The following is a 15,523-nucleotide window of genomic DNA, read 5'->3' as shown; positions in this document are numbered from 1 at the left end:
TCATCCATGTAAGCCCTAACTGGTGGAAGATGCAACCCATTCTGCCGTCTCTCCCCACCTACCACCCACTTAGAAGCCCTGATGATTACTTCCATTGCCATAGTAAATGCTAATGGAGAAATTGTACACCCTGCCATGATGCCTATTTCTAGCCTCTGCCAACCTGTTGTGAAACCTGCTGTACTTAGACACAATCTAATATCCTGAAAATATGCTTTCACTAAGTTAACAACTACCTGTGGCACTCTGAAGTAGTCAAACGCACTCCAAATGAGGCTGTGCGGTACTGAACCAAACGCATTTGCAAGATCTAAAAATATTACATGTAGGTCCCTTTTGTTAATCTTCGCTGCCTGAATCTGGTGCCAGATCATGCTAGTATGCTCTAAACACCCTGAAAAACCTGGTATTCCTGCCTTCTGCACCATGGTATCTATTAAGCTATTCCTTTCTAAGTAGCTAGCTAGTCTCTGTGCTACTACAGTAAAGAAAATCTTCCCCTTCACATTCAAGAGAAAAATCATCCGGAACTGGCTAAGGTCCACAGACTCCTTCTCCTTAGGAATGAGGACACCCCCTGCCCTACGACATGCTCTTGGTATAATTTGTTTTTCCCAAACTATTCTTAGCTGTTTCCACAAAAATTTAAGGGTATCAGGCACACCTTTATAAACCTGGTAGGGGACTCCATTAGGCCCTGGGGCCGAAGAAGCCTTTGCACGCCTGACCACCTCCTGAACTTCCTTCCACCTAGGTGGCCTGACATCCATCTCATGCTCTATCCCTCCTAATGGAGGGATATCAGGTGGGAAACCTACTATCCTATTCTTCTCCAAATCTGAATATGTGTTTCTCAAATATTCTTCAACCTCTAACCTTTCTGCTTTAAGCTGCCCTCCCTTTTCCTGGCTGAACAATCCTTTAACAAACTTAAAAGGGTCCCTGAAAAAACCTGTCCTAGCATATTCCTTCTTCCTCCTCTTTTTCCTGAGATGCTCTGCCCTTCTAAGAACTGCTAGCCTGCTTCTCAACTCCTCTTGCAACACCTTAATTCCCTCCCTTTCTTCTTCTGTAGCCCTTTTCCACTGCTTTCTTAACTGTCTCCTTTCCTTGACTAACTTCTCTATTTCTCTCTGCTGCCTAGACTTACCTGACTGTACCCTCTCACTCCTCTTTCTCTCATGCACCCCAAACCTCTCTACACCATATGAATACATTATATCTCCCATCTTTTCTAACCTTTCTATTGCATTTCCTCTAAGCCTACTCAAGATTACTGACAAATCTCTATTAACTATCTCCCATTCTTTACTGTCATTTGCTCTAGGCCATCTAACTCTAACCTTTTTCTCCATGGTTCTCTCTCTGGCTAGCATACTGGCCTCAGTGTCACCTGCATCCTCTCTTACTACCCCCTCCTCCTCAGTGGCAGCATTACTGATATCCTGCGAACTGTGGTTTTCTACCTGCCGCTGGACTTCATCCGACTGACTCGACTGACTTCTTAGGAAGTACTGATCAATGCGGCTACTCTGCCCTTTCTTTGCCACACACTTCTTCTTTCCCTGGTGAGTTCTGAGGCCTTTCACTGATGTTACTTTCTGCCAGCCGCAAGGACAAACCTGAAGCATCTTGTTCTCAACTGTGCTACTTTTATCCTCTACAGATGCGCTCACCTTGCCCTGAGTGCTGCTAATTCTAGCACTGGTGGATAGGTCCGTGCCCCTATCCTTCACTGAGTCACAGATCCAAGTCATAGTCGTGTCCGTTCCAATGTCTGTTACCGTGTAATCCACCTGTGAGTCATCTTCCACCCCTGCTCTCGCTGACTCTTGGGGTATTTTTCCTATGTTGGCTGTAGCTAATTTTGGTTGTAGTAAGGCTGCTAGGCCTCACCACTGCTACCATGGGTTGCTAACCCATGCCAGCACCGTTGGGGTCTTTTCCCTCCTGTCAGCTGTCTTTCCAAGCGGTCACATGGTCTTTCCCTTGTTGTCAGCTGCCCTATTCACAGCAGTCACTAGCTGGGCTAGTTCTGAATTCAAATAAACACAAGAAGTTTGTGCTCTAAAAAAAAAAAAAAAAAAGGATCAGCACTCAGTGAATAACCTCCTAAGCCCTACGATAAGCTATTATGGCAAGGCTTAACTATACAGACCAGTGAGCAGTGATAACTAACATGTCTCTGGGGTCATCGGGTGGGAACCTCCTTTCACCGGTGTTTCGTCTAGTTGGTCCCACGACACCTCCAGGAGGCTAGACAGTGATCTCTGGTGTCCCAGAGACACTCCCCTAATGCCAGGTCTCACTGCTCCCCACACTAACCGAACAACCTCCTTTACCTTACCTATACTACCACAGAGGAGGTAGACCCAGGGAAGGAAGCCTTGTTAGGCTATCACACTCCCCCGCCGGGTTAGGCTGTACAGTCTACCTCCCCAAGACGAGCCCTCACAACAATGACACCTCCAGGAGGCTAGACAGTGATCTCAGCCCAAACAAGCATGGTCTCAAACAAAATGGATTCAAATAGGCCACTCCCACACTTAAATAACCTTCCTCTTCCTGGATTTCCTCCTTACTTACACATGGCTTTCTCAGCCCAAACAGCACTGCCATCTTCTTCTTCTTGCATTGTTAATGTGCCTGACATTCTGGAAACCTGCCTGTGAGGTTTTGGTGACGTGTGCGCATTGTCCTCCGGTCAGCCAAACTTCCACTTACACCGGCTGCGCTCCGCCTGCGCTGACAGTAGACCTGGTTTCAGCTGGCGAACTTTTAGCGCACCTTTGGCAAAGCCTTTTGGCACAAAACTGTCGCTGCGCCAAGCTGGATCTGTCAACACCTCCCCCTGCTGCATCGCCACACCCATCTCAGCGCACCTCCGTCTGCCAAACTACCAAACTGAGCGCGCCTCGGGTTGCGCTGCTCGAAACTAGCTCTGCGCAGGGTTCACCACCCTGCGCCACGCCGGGAAGCTAGAGGCCAAAGTGTTAGCCTACATACAGACAGCTTTCATTTTAGTTTGTCTTTAACACTTGGTGTTAGCACCGCGTGCGCGATGTGCTTGTGTCGACCACGATCGTAAATCATAATAGCGGTGAATGAGAGACTGCGGACAGAGCGGATTGAAATATGGCTTTCTACATGCTGATCACATATATTGATAAAGTATTGGCTTTTTACTGGCAGAGGTTTTACTGCACTTACTCACAGTAACAAGTGTAGTTGTCGTAATCTTGAAGTTATATTCCCTTCATCTGCACCGCGGCCTCTCTGCTGTTGTCTGACTTCACTCTGTTGTGTGTGTGTGTGTGCATGCGTGTGCGCGCGCACGCTGTGAGGAGGTCAGCCCTGACATGCAGAGAGCAGGAGAGAGGCTGCAGAATGATGATGAAAATGAAACTTTCAAAAGTAACGCAGATAATAACTGCAAAATCACCTGGGCAGTGTGGGCGGGGCATCATGGCCACTGTGGCCTTAGGGCAGATATTATTTTCAAGGGCACAGGGCCAAATTAGGAGGGCACGAGGGCCATGGCCTTAGTGGCCCTCGTGAAATTCCTGCCATGCTTGATAATGAACTTCCAGTTTAGAGTGACGCCACTGGCGTTCAATGTTTTCTACAGCTCTTTCTGAGAAGTAATAAGTCGTCATCTAGCCAGGACATAGGATTTTCTGGGGACCCCTCCGAGTCTTTGCTGGAGCAACTGAATCCAATAGTACCCGGAGAGAACATCATGTCTCCATTTGTAACCCTGATAAAGACCCAAGAGGTCAAAACCAGCCAGTTTTTTTAAGTGTCTTTGTACAAGCCATAATAAAATAAAGGCTTTTTAATGAAGTAATCAAGCTACCTTTTTTCTTTCCCTGCTCCATGCAAGAGTGCCTGAAGTTTGTTTTTCGTCTTTGGTAAGTACCCGGAGAGCATTATTAAAATTTTCAGTAAGACATTTGACTGAAAAAGATTGACTAAAAACTAAGTCGACCACATCCGGCAGTCCCAAGTTAAAATCATTTAATGCTCTGGGGCCAATGTAACAGGATGATCTCAGAATTGAGGATGTTCTCCCAGGGACAAGAAGGTGAGGGATAAAAATATCAAATAATATCAACAAGTGATCCAAGATTGGCAGAACACAAATTTCATTAATTGACACAGACAAGCCATAACCTAACACCAGATCTAATGTATGCCCACGCTGATGTGTTGGTCCAGATACAAACTGTGTGAGATTAAAAGACTCAATGACATTTAAAAAGTCTTTGACCAGTGGCTTGTCATCACAACAGATGTGAATATTAAAGTCACCAACAATCAATATCCTCTCATATTGCAAAATAAATCTGGAAAAGAAGTCTGCAAACTCTGAGATGAAGTTATCATTGTATTTTGGTGGACGATAGATCACAGCAATCAAAACAACCGAAGGTTTGTTTATCGTGAAAAGCTGTAATTCAAAGCTGGTGTAGGGATCACAATAAGAAATCAGTTTGCATTTAAAACTGTCATTAAAAAGTGAGGCAACTCCCCCTCCTCTTCCAGTCAGTCTAGGGTAGCTAAAAAAGCTGGTGTCAGGAGGACAAAGTTCCATTAGGGGTGCTACTTCCCCATCACGCATCCAAGTCTCTGTGATAAATATTAAATCCAGAGCATGGGAGTTACAAAAGTCATGAAGGACAAGTCTTATTAGATAGGGACCGGGCATTCAGAAGAGCCATCTTGACTTTTATCTCCTCATCAGCTGATCGGGTAGTGCAATCCAGCAGATGTAGGTTTTCCACACACACACCACCACTCCTGCCCCGCCTCCTCCACACACAGAGCTGTGACAGCTGATCAAGCTCCACAGACAACGGGTAAACAGGCAGGATGCACCGCAGCCGACACGTCGAAACCAGACGATCATGACAAACACTTGCGATCGGGTCCCCATTTAAACTCCTCAGCCACCTATTTTTCTTCACACGCCTGCCAGCGCGTGAACCACGAGCATGCCGGCGTTACCTACAGATCCTCCTCTGAGGCAGTAAGGCTGGCTCACGGCGAAGCAGCTCCTCCGGTACCGAAGCCAGGAAAGGTGGAAGTCTTGAGGCATGTTCTCCACAGTCAAAGTGAGACAACTTCCCAGCTGTGTCCCAAATATCCAAAAGTGCCTGGCGTTCATAAACCAGCACCGATTGAGTGTTTGTAACAAATAAAGATGCCACAAAAAGCGCAACAAGCGCCAGAAACAGTGAGGACGGGACAAACATAGAGACAGAGAGACGGCGTGCCATGACAGTCGGTGCCATCATTCTCATTTTTTTAGCCATGTTGTACAATGGCAGCACACCACACCACAGCCAAAGTGTGCTTTACTGGGCCAGAGAAATAACCACGTATGGATCCCACTGTATGTCCAAATTTCATCCTTAGATGTTATTTCTCACTCTTGTGCCCTACTCAACTCTTGTGCTGACAGATAATTGAATTTCCCCTTGGGGATGAATAAAGTTATTCTTATTCTTATTTCCTTGATTTTTAATGCAACCACTATCGTCAAAAACAGGAAAAAAGGATTGGAAACCCTTATAGTTGAGTTCTAAAAAAAAACCAAATCTGAGTTAATTTGGCTTTTTCAAAAGTTTTGTTACTTAGATTGACTGTTCGTGAATATAGTGTTCCACAAAGCTCAGGCCAGGTCAGTGATGTCTTCAGGCCAGTTGCTTAGGTCAAACATGGTGGCAGCAGCCTTCAAGACACCCTCATCAAGGTTGCCAAACCGCATGGTGAGGTTGTCACAGAAGCCATTGATTTGTTTATCTTTCACTTTGTGGAAGTCATCACCATCCACTTGTTTCCTGTTGAGTTTTACACCAGAGAAGGTGTTTCCGGGAAAAGGTCCCACTTCATCCAGGAACTGCTTCAGATGCTAACCTGGGACTGTCTGAAATACAGAAGAAAAGATCTTTCACTGTCACGATTGCTAGACATACACCGTAGCATATTAATTCCTCTATAGGGAGTTTATTTTGTTTACCTGCATGGCTATAAGAACCAGGGTCGTCTTCTGCAGTCCATCTAGCACCATCTGCAATGTCAGCCCATCCCTCTGAAAGAGAAGGCTCAGAATTAAACCCATAAACACATTTAATCTAACTTCCCTTGTTTTTAATCCACAGCCTAGTACTGAATTACTCTCACAATGGTTTGTGGTGGTAAAACAACTGTTTAATGAGCAGTTTAAAGAAAAAAGTCTTCACACGTCAGCTGTCTTTCTTGAGTTTTAATAAGCATTCATGAATGGAGTCACACATATACAACCGCATGAACAGTCAGTCAGTGAGTGAGTGCCTAGCAAGTCCTCTAGCCCTGCTATCTTTATAGTTCCCATAACACATGTACATCAACAGTCAAAATATGTGGCGCCTGAAGTAGATAGGTTGGTTCGACATTCCTAAGACACAACATCTCTTGAAACTAACAAGGACACTTTGTTGTTGGAGCCTCTCTGGCTCGTAACCTTTAACCTACTTCCATTAGGCCTCTGCTGTATCTAACACTGCTATCACAGTAGGGGTTAAGTGAGCAGCACATATCATTAGGTTAAAAGTTCAGTTTCATCAAAACAAGTAAACTTATACAACACATTATAGGTTAAATATGTTTAAATACCAGAATTGTCCATCACATTCCACCCTTTTTAGCATTCAAATGCTAAACCATAAGCATGGAAAATTATCTTACACCCTTATGTCCTACGAGTTCCACCCGTACCAGCCAAACGCCAGTACTGCCAGCCTCCAACATGGGAGAAGTCAGGCAGAAGTCACAGGCCACAAGCACAGGCAAGCCAAACATCCCCCTCCCTATATGGCGAAGGAGAGGGTAAAAGACTTGTCCGTCTAACTACATTACCTAATAAGGGAAAAAACCTCTATATGATGAGGACAAAAAAAATCCCTTAAATCCCTTAAATCCCTTAAACTAAACTCTAAGCTAAAGCAAGATAAGCATAAATGAAAAATCTTTAATGAGAATACACAATCAATAAAGGGAACACTGACTGTCATGCAAATGTTTATATAAAAGCAAATGAAGATGAATGATGAAATAATAATGAAAAATGAAAGATAAAAGTGAAAGTGAAAATCAAAAGAATAAATTGAGTAAATATGGTGTCTACTAAACTAATGCTAAGTGTGTAAATATGGTGTCTACTTATCTAATGCTAAGTGTAATCAATGTGAAGTAGTGAACTCACAAATTGGAATTCCCCACCTGGGAATTATCAGAGTCATCAAAGCCTTCGCCACTGCTGCTGCATCCTGTTTAGTTGTGGGAAAAGCTTCAACCCATTTTGAAAACATGCACACAATCACCAAAACAAACTTTTTCCTTTCACTTGGTGTTAGTTCAATGAAATCCATTTGCAAGTGATCAAAAGGTCTTTCTGGAGGTGGATGTGCAGCCTGTGGTATTTTGATACCCCTCCCCACATTTTGTAGCACAGATCACACATCTTTATTATTAATTATTATTAATTTAGCAAAGAAATGAAGAAGGTAGTGAGGGAGACAGGGCAGGCCATCAGGGCCCATCCACACTTTATCAACCACAGTACATCCAGCTTTTTTCCAAACGGCCCTCTCCGCCAGAGAGGCCCTTATGTGCAGGTCTGTTATCTCAGCCGTAGCCACGACTGTAGGAGTAGAAGCAGGAGTTAGTGAGGTGGCATGCAAGGCTGAAGACAATAGCAGCTTTGAGGCTGCTTTTGCAGCTGCATCAGCTCTTCAGCTCTGGCATTACCCAGAGAGATGGGGTCAGTGTTGTTAGTGTGAGCTTCACATTTACACACAGCTTTTTGTTTTGGCAGCAAAACAGCATCCAAAAGAGCAGACACCAACACATGATGAGCAATAGATTTTCCTGTTGAAGTTAAGAAATCCCTATTCTTCCAAATTTGCATATCTGCTGGCTGTGTAAATGTTAACAGATTTGCCCTCAGCCAGTTTACATGCCTCTGTCAGAGCCACCAATTCAGCTGCTTGAGCTGAATGTGAGGATGACAAAGGACGTGCGATCACTGTCTCCTGCAGCGTTGTGACGGCAAAACCTGCAACATTTTTACCAGTGCTGGGGTCTCTTGAAGCTGATCCATCAACAAAGAATTCAAAATCAGCGTTAGCAATCAGTGTGTCTCTCAGATCTGGCCTGGGGGAGCAAGCAGAAGTTATCACAGCCACACAGTCATGTGTGTCAACTGCAGCAACACTATCAAGTTTAGATGAAATATAAGCTACAGGTTGCTGTTTCCCCCTGTGTTCTTGTAACAGTACAGAAGTCAAGTACCCACCCTTTTCGTCAACAGTCTGGGTAAATGGTCGTGTACAGTCAGGCAGTCCAAGAGTAGGAAGCGTTTGCAAAGAAAGTTTCAAATCAACAAAAGATTTCTCTGCTTCAGGAGTCCAAATGACATGATCAGATGCTTTCAGGCCTTTCCCATGAGCAATTGCTGCTAATGGTGCCTCAATTTCAGCATAATTAGGAACCCATTGCCTGCAGTCATCCCTAAAAATAACATGACTTGTTTTTTAGTCCTCAGGTTTTGGGATCTTTTGAATGGTCTCAATGCACTTGGTCAAGAGGGTCTTTCCCTTAGGAGAGATCACATGACCCAGGAATGTGACCTCTTTTGCAACAAATTGTAGTTTTGACAGGCTGGCTTCATGGCCCTGTTCAACCAAATGAGTCAGCAAGGTGAGGGTGTCTTTAACACAGCCCTCTCTGGTTTCACTCACAACCAAAATGTCATCAACATACTGCAACAAAGCACTTCTTTTAGGCAGTACAAGAGTTTCCAAACTGTCTCTCAAAGCAGAATTTCAAATCAAAATGCAAACCAGAATTGTCTGTCTGTGTGTACTGGAACACTGAAAAAAAAACATTTGATAGATCAACAACTGAAAACCATTTGCTATCAGCTGGAACTTGGGGCAGAATTGTATGTGGATTTGGGACCGTAGGCGCCCTGGCCTGCACAGCAGCATTTACAGCTTGCAGGTCTTGCACAAATCTCCACTCTGCAGGTCAGGGGCGCAGATGGGATTTTTGAACTGGGGGGGGGCCAAGCTGTCAGCAAATGATTCCAACTCAATTAGTTATTTTGTGCTAATACATACATACATACATACATACATATACATATATATATATATATATATATATATATATATATATATATATATATATATATATATATATATATATATATACTGAAGCTGCAATAAACATTAGAATCGTGAGTTTTCTGACTGAATGAACATTGATGATGTATGGCTAGTGTTGATCAGGTAGGCCTTTGTTTACCAAACTGTTGGTGCTTACTAAAATAACATTTTACATAAAAATAACAACAATAAATATATTCACCTACAGCCTAAAATGCAGTCATTTTACATTTAGCCTACTTCAGGTAAGTCCAAATGCCTTCCTATTATTGTCAGACTAGCTACTCAACATTACAAAACAAATATTTGCCACATCTGGGAAAGTCAACAGACAACAGGCACAGGATATTTACATCTTTTGGTTCTTGAAAAAAATGCTATGATTATTTTTCTTTCTTCTCTGGCTTCATGTGGCAGAAAAATCGCCAAGTCAGTCATTAGACAGTTGTATATGATCACTATGGTTACCGCTACAGGCACAGGCACAGCTACCAGCTCCTCTTAGGACCCCCATGTCTTATGGTGCGTTACATTTACATTGGAAGTCAGAACTCGGAGCTCCGAACAACGTAACCTCCGAACTGAGTGCTTCTCAGTTTTAAAACTGGGACATGGAACATGGAATTTGAAAAAAATGGACAGTTAATGAAATGAAACGAAAAACCCAACGTTTATGCTTGTAGATGCTAGATTTCAATGCTTTTCCGACTTCAAAACTCCGACTTACGAGTACAACTGAACGCACCATCAGTCGTAGCACAAACACCAGGCTATCAATGGATCAGCTGTGCAGTGTTATTAACCGAGAATTATGTGGAAAATTGAACACCTTGCTTTCCCAACTCAGAAAGGATCTGCTCCAGCCTTTCCCCTTCTTGAATCGGTGTAATGTGGACTGATCACTGACAAGGCTACTACCGCTGCCATTTCAACTTTGTGCTGCAATGTAAGTTAGCCTAACTAACAGAACATTGATCCCCTTTTTGTGGGGGGGGGGGGGGGGGGCGTGGATTGGGGTCACTATAAATCTGGGGCGGACCCCCGTCCCCAGTGCCATCTGTGCACATGCTGCAGGTTCGCCATCAGGTCGTATTTTACGCACAGGAAATATGGGCATTCTCACAGGAGAGTCTACACATGGAACAATCATGCCCACTTTCAACAGATCATCAAACACAGGTTTAATGCCTTCAACTGCTTCACGTCTGAGAGGATATTGATTACGACAGGGTCTGTAGTCTGATTTAGGTGTTATTATCACAGGTTCGCAGTTTTTGATCAGACCAACATCATGTTTACTTTTGGCCCAGAGATAAGCGGGAACCTGCTGTAGCTCTGCAACAGATTTAACCATGCACACGTCAGTATCAAAACTAGTCTTGTCTGCAAACACGACTGAACGGGAAGTCTCAATGGCACAATTTAGTTTCTTTCTGTACATCCTCATTTCCTCATTAAAATCAATATGAGGATCAGTTGTAGACTTCCAGCATGGAGTGGCGTTCAGCTCCCGCACCCACAGACCCAGGTCTGCACGGTTGTGATTTACCAGTGAGCAGAGCATGTGAGCGGAGCGGGTGAAAATTTCCGCTCCTCGCTCGCAGACCTGTCACTTTGCGCCGCTCGTCCGCTCCGCTTGGTTCTGCGCATTCTTCGCACCGCTCCACTCCATCATAAATTTTATCCCACTCCACTCGCTCACCACTCCACTCAAAACAACTGCGTTGTACTACCCTAACCTGTAATCTTCTACTCACAAATTAAACGGGGTCTGCCCATTTTTCCGACAGCCCATTGGTCCGACCATATGAAACCCATTGTTCATGATGCCCTGTGGTTAAGGTCTGGTTAGGTTTAGGCACAAAAACCACTTGGTTAGGAACAGGAAAAAATCATGGTGTGGGTTAAAATGAAAAAGAAAGTGGCAAACACATAAGCCGTGAGCCTGCTTTGCTTCAAGCCTTTCCCAGCTGACTCAGAGCAGGTCGCGGCGCACCATCAAGGCAGAAATACACCCGCTGGCAGCCGTTCAGCACCGCGGAGAGCTCCCCACACAACCCGGACCCCAGAGTTAATAACTGGAGGTTATGGTGTTTCATTCATCTATGACATTCGTGACCTCGTTCCTTTCTTCTCCAACGGACTTTCTTTGTTTTCTATTATGTATCAAAAAACTCAAATACTCAGAGATCAAAAAAAATCACTGGAGACACGTAGAATCAGATGCAACTGAGTTTAATGTGCTTGCAGGCAACAAAACACATCAACTCAATGAGTCAAGCTCCGGAGCAGGACTGGAATTTCTTTGTCTATGCACTCGATTTTATTGTGAAGATTTCCGCTGAGTCGTCTTTTTCTTAACCCTTCCCAGTTGGCGCTGATCGTAACGGTGTCACATTTCTGCTGAGTTTCCACTTTTTCTTTAGCCCTACCCACCATAACGGTGTCACATTTCTCCATTCTCCCCCTGAAGGCTGCCTCTTTACTTGCACTCATACATAATAGTATCCCCGCTCTCCTTTTCTCCCTTGGAGCCAATTTCACCGTGTAATGCTTTTCTGGGCAGTCTAAGCCCGCCTCCTCTAGAGTCATATCAGGACAAGCTGGAATTTCCCCTAACTTTCCACCAATGTTTCTGAGCCCATCCTCATGCTATTTTTGTCACATGATGCACAGTGAATCCCAGGTACTTCTCCACCACAATGCTTAAGTGCTAAACAAGTGTATGTGTGTGTCATAGGAATACATGAAATAATAAACTAGTGTGTGTCTTGTCAGTGCACAGAGTACATTGCTTCAACATGTATCTTTAAAGGTCAACTTAGTGTGTAACTTACAGTTACACACTAAGGTTTTGCTAACACATACTACTGTTATCTGGGTGTTCATTAAACTCAGCTTACCTGTAGGAAATTTAGAAACATGACTGGCTACTAGTTCAAGTATGATCTTCATCTCAGTAGCTAGAGTTGCTAGCCTAATTATTACTGACTGAATGAACCGAGTACACCTCTTCTGATTAACTGTAACGTTGCAGTCATTATCATAAACATCAAAATTTCAAACACAGTCACATTTTATAACTTTGTAAGGCCCCCAGATAACAAAATAATATTGAATCAATGTTATGATATGGTCATGCAGAAATATTGAATCTACGCTGATACCTGACATTGAAACCAAATTGAAAGCACTCATTATGATTGGTGTTGAATAAATGTCAGATTTTCAACCACAACTGACACTGAATCAATATTGATTCAACACTCACCTAAAAATCAGTCTGCTGCTATATTTTAGTTGATTTTATATTGAAACAATGTTAATGAATCAATAATGAGACAACCATCATCTAAATGGAAGTCTACATGTAAATTTGAGACAGATAAGCTATTTTGGTTCAAAATTACTTCTGCATGCTTTGCAGAAGCAAAGAATGATAGAAAACAGGTTTTCAATGTTCCCGTTTATTCTAAAACACATTCTGGAAACATTTCACAAAAGCTTGAAGCTACCAGTATCTTTGTCAACATGTTAAACTACTAGGTCTGTCATCCCCACAAACATTATGTGAATATTTCACAGAATGACCGCTTTAAAGTACCAGGGGCCTCATGTACAAAGACTTGCGTGGATTTCCTACTGAAACATGGCGTACGCTTAAATCCAGAAAACGTCGTACGCACAAAAATATCCAGATGTATGAATCTGTGCGTACACATGAATCCAAGCACATTTTCTTTGTACATCCCAATCAACGTGGAATTGAGCGCACATGTTGGAGAACCCAGCCCCTCACCATCCAGGCCCCCATTTAAATATGCAAATCATATTTAAATGGCCCTGCACCTGAGATTCCCCTCTCTGCACGATCAGAAAACTAAAACAAAAGAATGAATAAGACGGGAAAAAAAGAAAATCTTCACAGAATGTGAATTGGAAACGCTACTCACTTAAGTGGAGGCGCGCAAAGATGTACTTTTTGGCACACAGTCCTCCGGCATCAATACAAAACGCAAGAGGAGTGAGTGGGAGAGTGTGTGTGAGGCTGTCAATGCTGTGGGGTCAGAAAAGCGTACACATGCAGAATTAAAAAAGTGGTCCGACATTAAGGTGGATGTGAAGCAGAGGAGGGCTGCCCACCGCCAAAGTGTGGCCAAAACAGGCGGGGGGACAGGAGAGGAGGAGCTCACCCGTTTGAACAGAGAGTAGCCTGGGGTCAATTGAAAGCATACAATTAATTATGTGAACTGGATTTACAGTTTATATTTGTTAATTTTATACACCACTTACACGGATCACACACTATTGTTGTAAATGAATGCAGAAGTGCGCCGGGGAAAAGATGAGGCTGATTAGGAATTGTCGCACTTCACGCACAGGTTTATTGACATGAGTACTTTACACACAGAGACAATCAGGGGCTGTTAGAAAGCTCTGAAGCTGTAGTTTAACCAGCAAAAAACAACAAGTCACTAACTTTAACCACTGACTAGTACTGATGCTGTGAAGGCAGGATAATATTTGGGGGCGCACATGTTCAGTGCACATCATGGGGATTGATATTAGGACAATTAAACAAATAAATTATTTACTCACCAAGAAGCCACCCATCGCGCACAATGCCAGCTTGTAGTCTGTTCCCAACCATGCTGTTACTCAGAATGTATGAATCGTGCGATGAACCAGGCCACCTCGCCACAATGTTGGTTAATTGCATTTGCCCATCACATATGATCTGTACATTGATCGAATGAAAATGCTTCCTGTTGACAAAAACAAATGGCAGTTTGAGCAGATGGCGCTTTTATAATGTGTGTGCAGTCCAATTACATTAGGAAAACCGGCTCTCGCTGCACTACTTTGCGCATGCTTTTATATCCACTCATCTAATTGCAAACACGTGGGTGTGTTAATTGTTCATCAGTGTTAATTGTTCATGTGTCTCTGATGTGCACATCACTCTTGAGGACTAATTGTTTTCACATTTATTTATTATAACAGTTTCCCAGCATCACCTCTAAGTGTCGCCGAAGAATCAACAGCTGTAGAAACGTGCGCACACCAGCCATGAAGTTGGCGTGAGGCACCGCACATTTCCACGGTCATTTCACTCTTGAGACATCTGAACTTTGCCGTGGAAAAGGACGTACGCCACGTTTTTGTGTGTACGCACCCTTTGTACATGAGGCCCCAGGTCTGTTATAGCTTTAAACTACCCTATTTTTCTTTTTGTGTCCTTTCGATACCTCCCTCCCGCTCTGGAGCATAACACAGCCACTTTTTAATGGTATTGCTGAAGTCTAGGTAGGATAGTTTGCGGTCAAACTGTCGAGCAGCAGCTGAAAGAGATGAGATATAAATAAAGAAATGAATACATTTATATCAGTGTGCTGAACAAACATATTTACTGAACATGATTGTGATGAACTGTGCCTTTATTTTCATTTTTAGGATGCCAACTTTACATCTGGTCAGGTACTACCTTTGATGACTTTCAGTCTGGATTTCGAGCATATCACAGCACTGAGACTGCACTTGTAAAAGTTTTAAATGACATTTATCTGAGCAGTGATGCATCAAAGATTTCGGTTCTGGTATTACTGGACCTCAGTGCTGCATTCGACACAGTCGACCATAAGATACTGCTCGACAGACTAGAAAAGTTTGTGGCACTTTCTGGCACTGTGCTAAATTGGTTTAAATCTTAATTACAAGACAGGGATTTCTTTGTGTCACTTGGCAATTATGAAACAAAAATTACAGGTGGAGTTCCTCAAGGGTCCATTTTTGGGCCTCTTCTGTTCAACATCTATATGCTCCCTCTTGCTCAGATTATGGAATATCATAACATCTCCTACCATACTTATGCAGATGACACACAACTTTACATAACAGAGTCACCAGATGACTACAGTCCCCTACATCTGCTAAATAAGTGCATTGACGAAATCAATACGTGGATGTGCCAGAATTTTCTACAACTAAACACAGACAAAACTGAGATAGTTGTTTTTGGCCCCAAAAAACAAAGATCAATAGTCAGTGCTCATCTTGACGCCATGACACTAAAACCTACAAATCAAGCCAGAAATCTTGGTGTAGTTCTGGACTCAGACCTAAATTTCAATAGCCATATTAAGACAATTACTAAATCAGCCTACTACCACCTTAAAAACATAGCAAGAATAAAAGAATTTCTGTCTAAACAAGATACAGAAAAACTTGTTCATGCTTTCATTTTCAGCAGGCTGGACTATTATAACGGTGTCTTCACAGGCCTGAGTAAAAAATCAATCAGACAACTGCAG

The sequence above is a fragment of the Epinephelus lanceolatus genome, chromosome 3 (assembly GCF_041903045.1).
Source record: "Epinephelus lanceolatus isolate andai-2023 chromosome 3, ASM4190304v1, whole genome shotgun sequence".
Taxonomy (NCBI): domain Eukaryota; kingdom Metazoa; phylum Chordata; class Actinopteri; order Perciformes; family Serranidae; genus Epinephelus; species Epinephelus lanceolatus.
Note: the sequence above shows the minus strand (reverse complement) of the source record.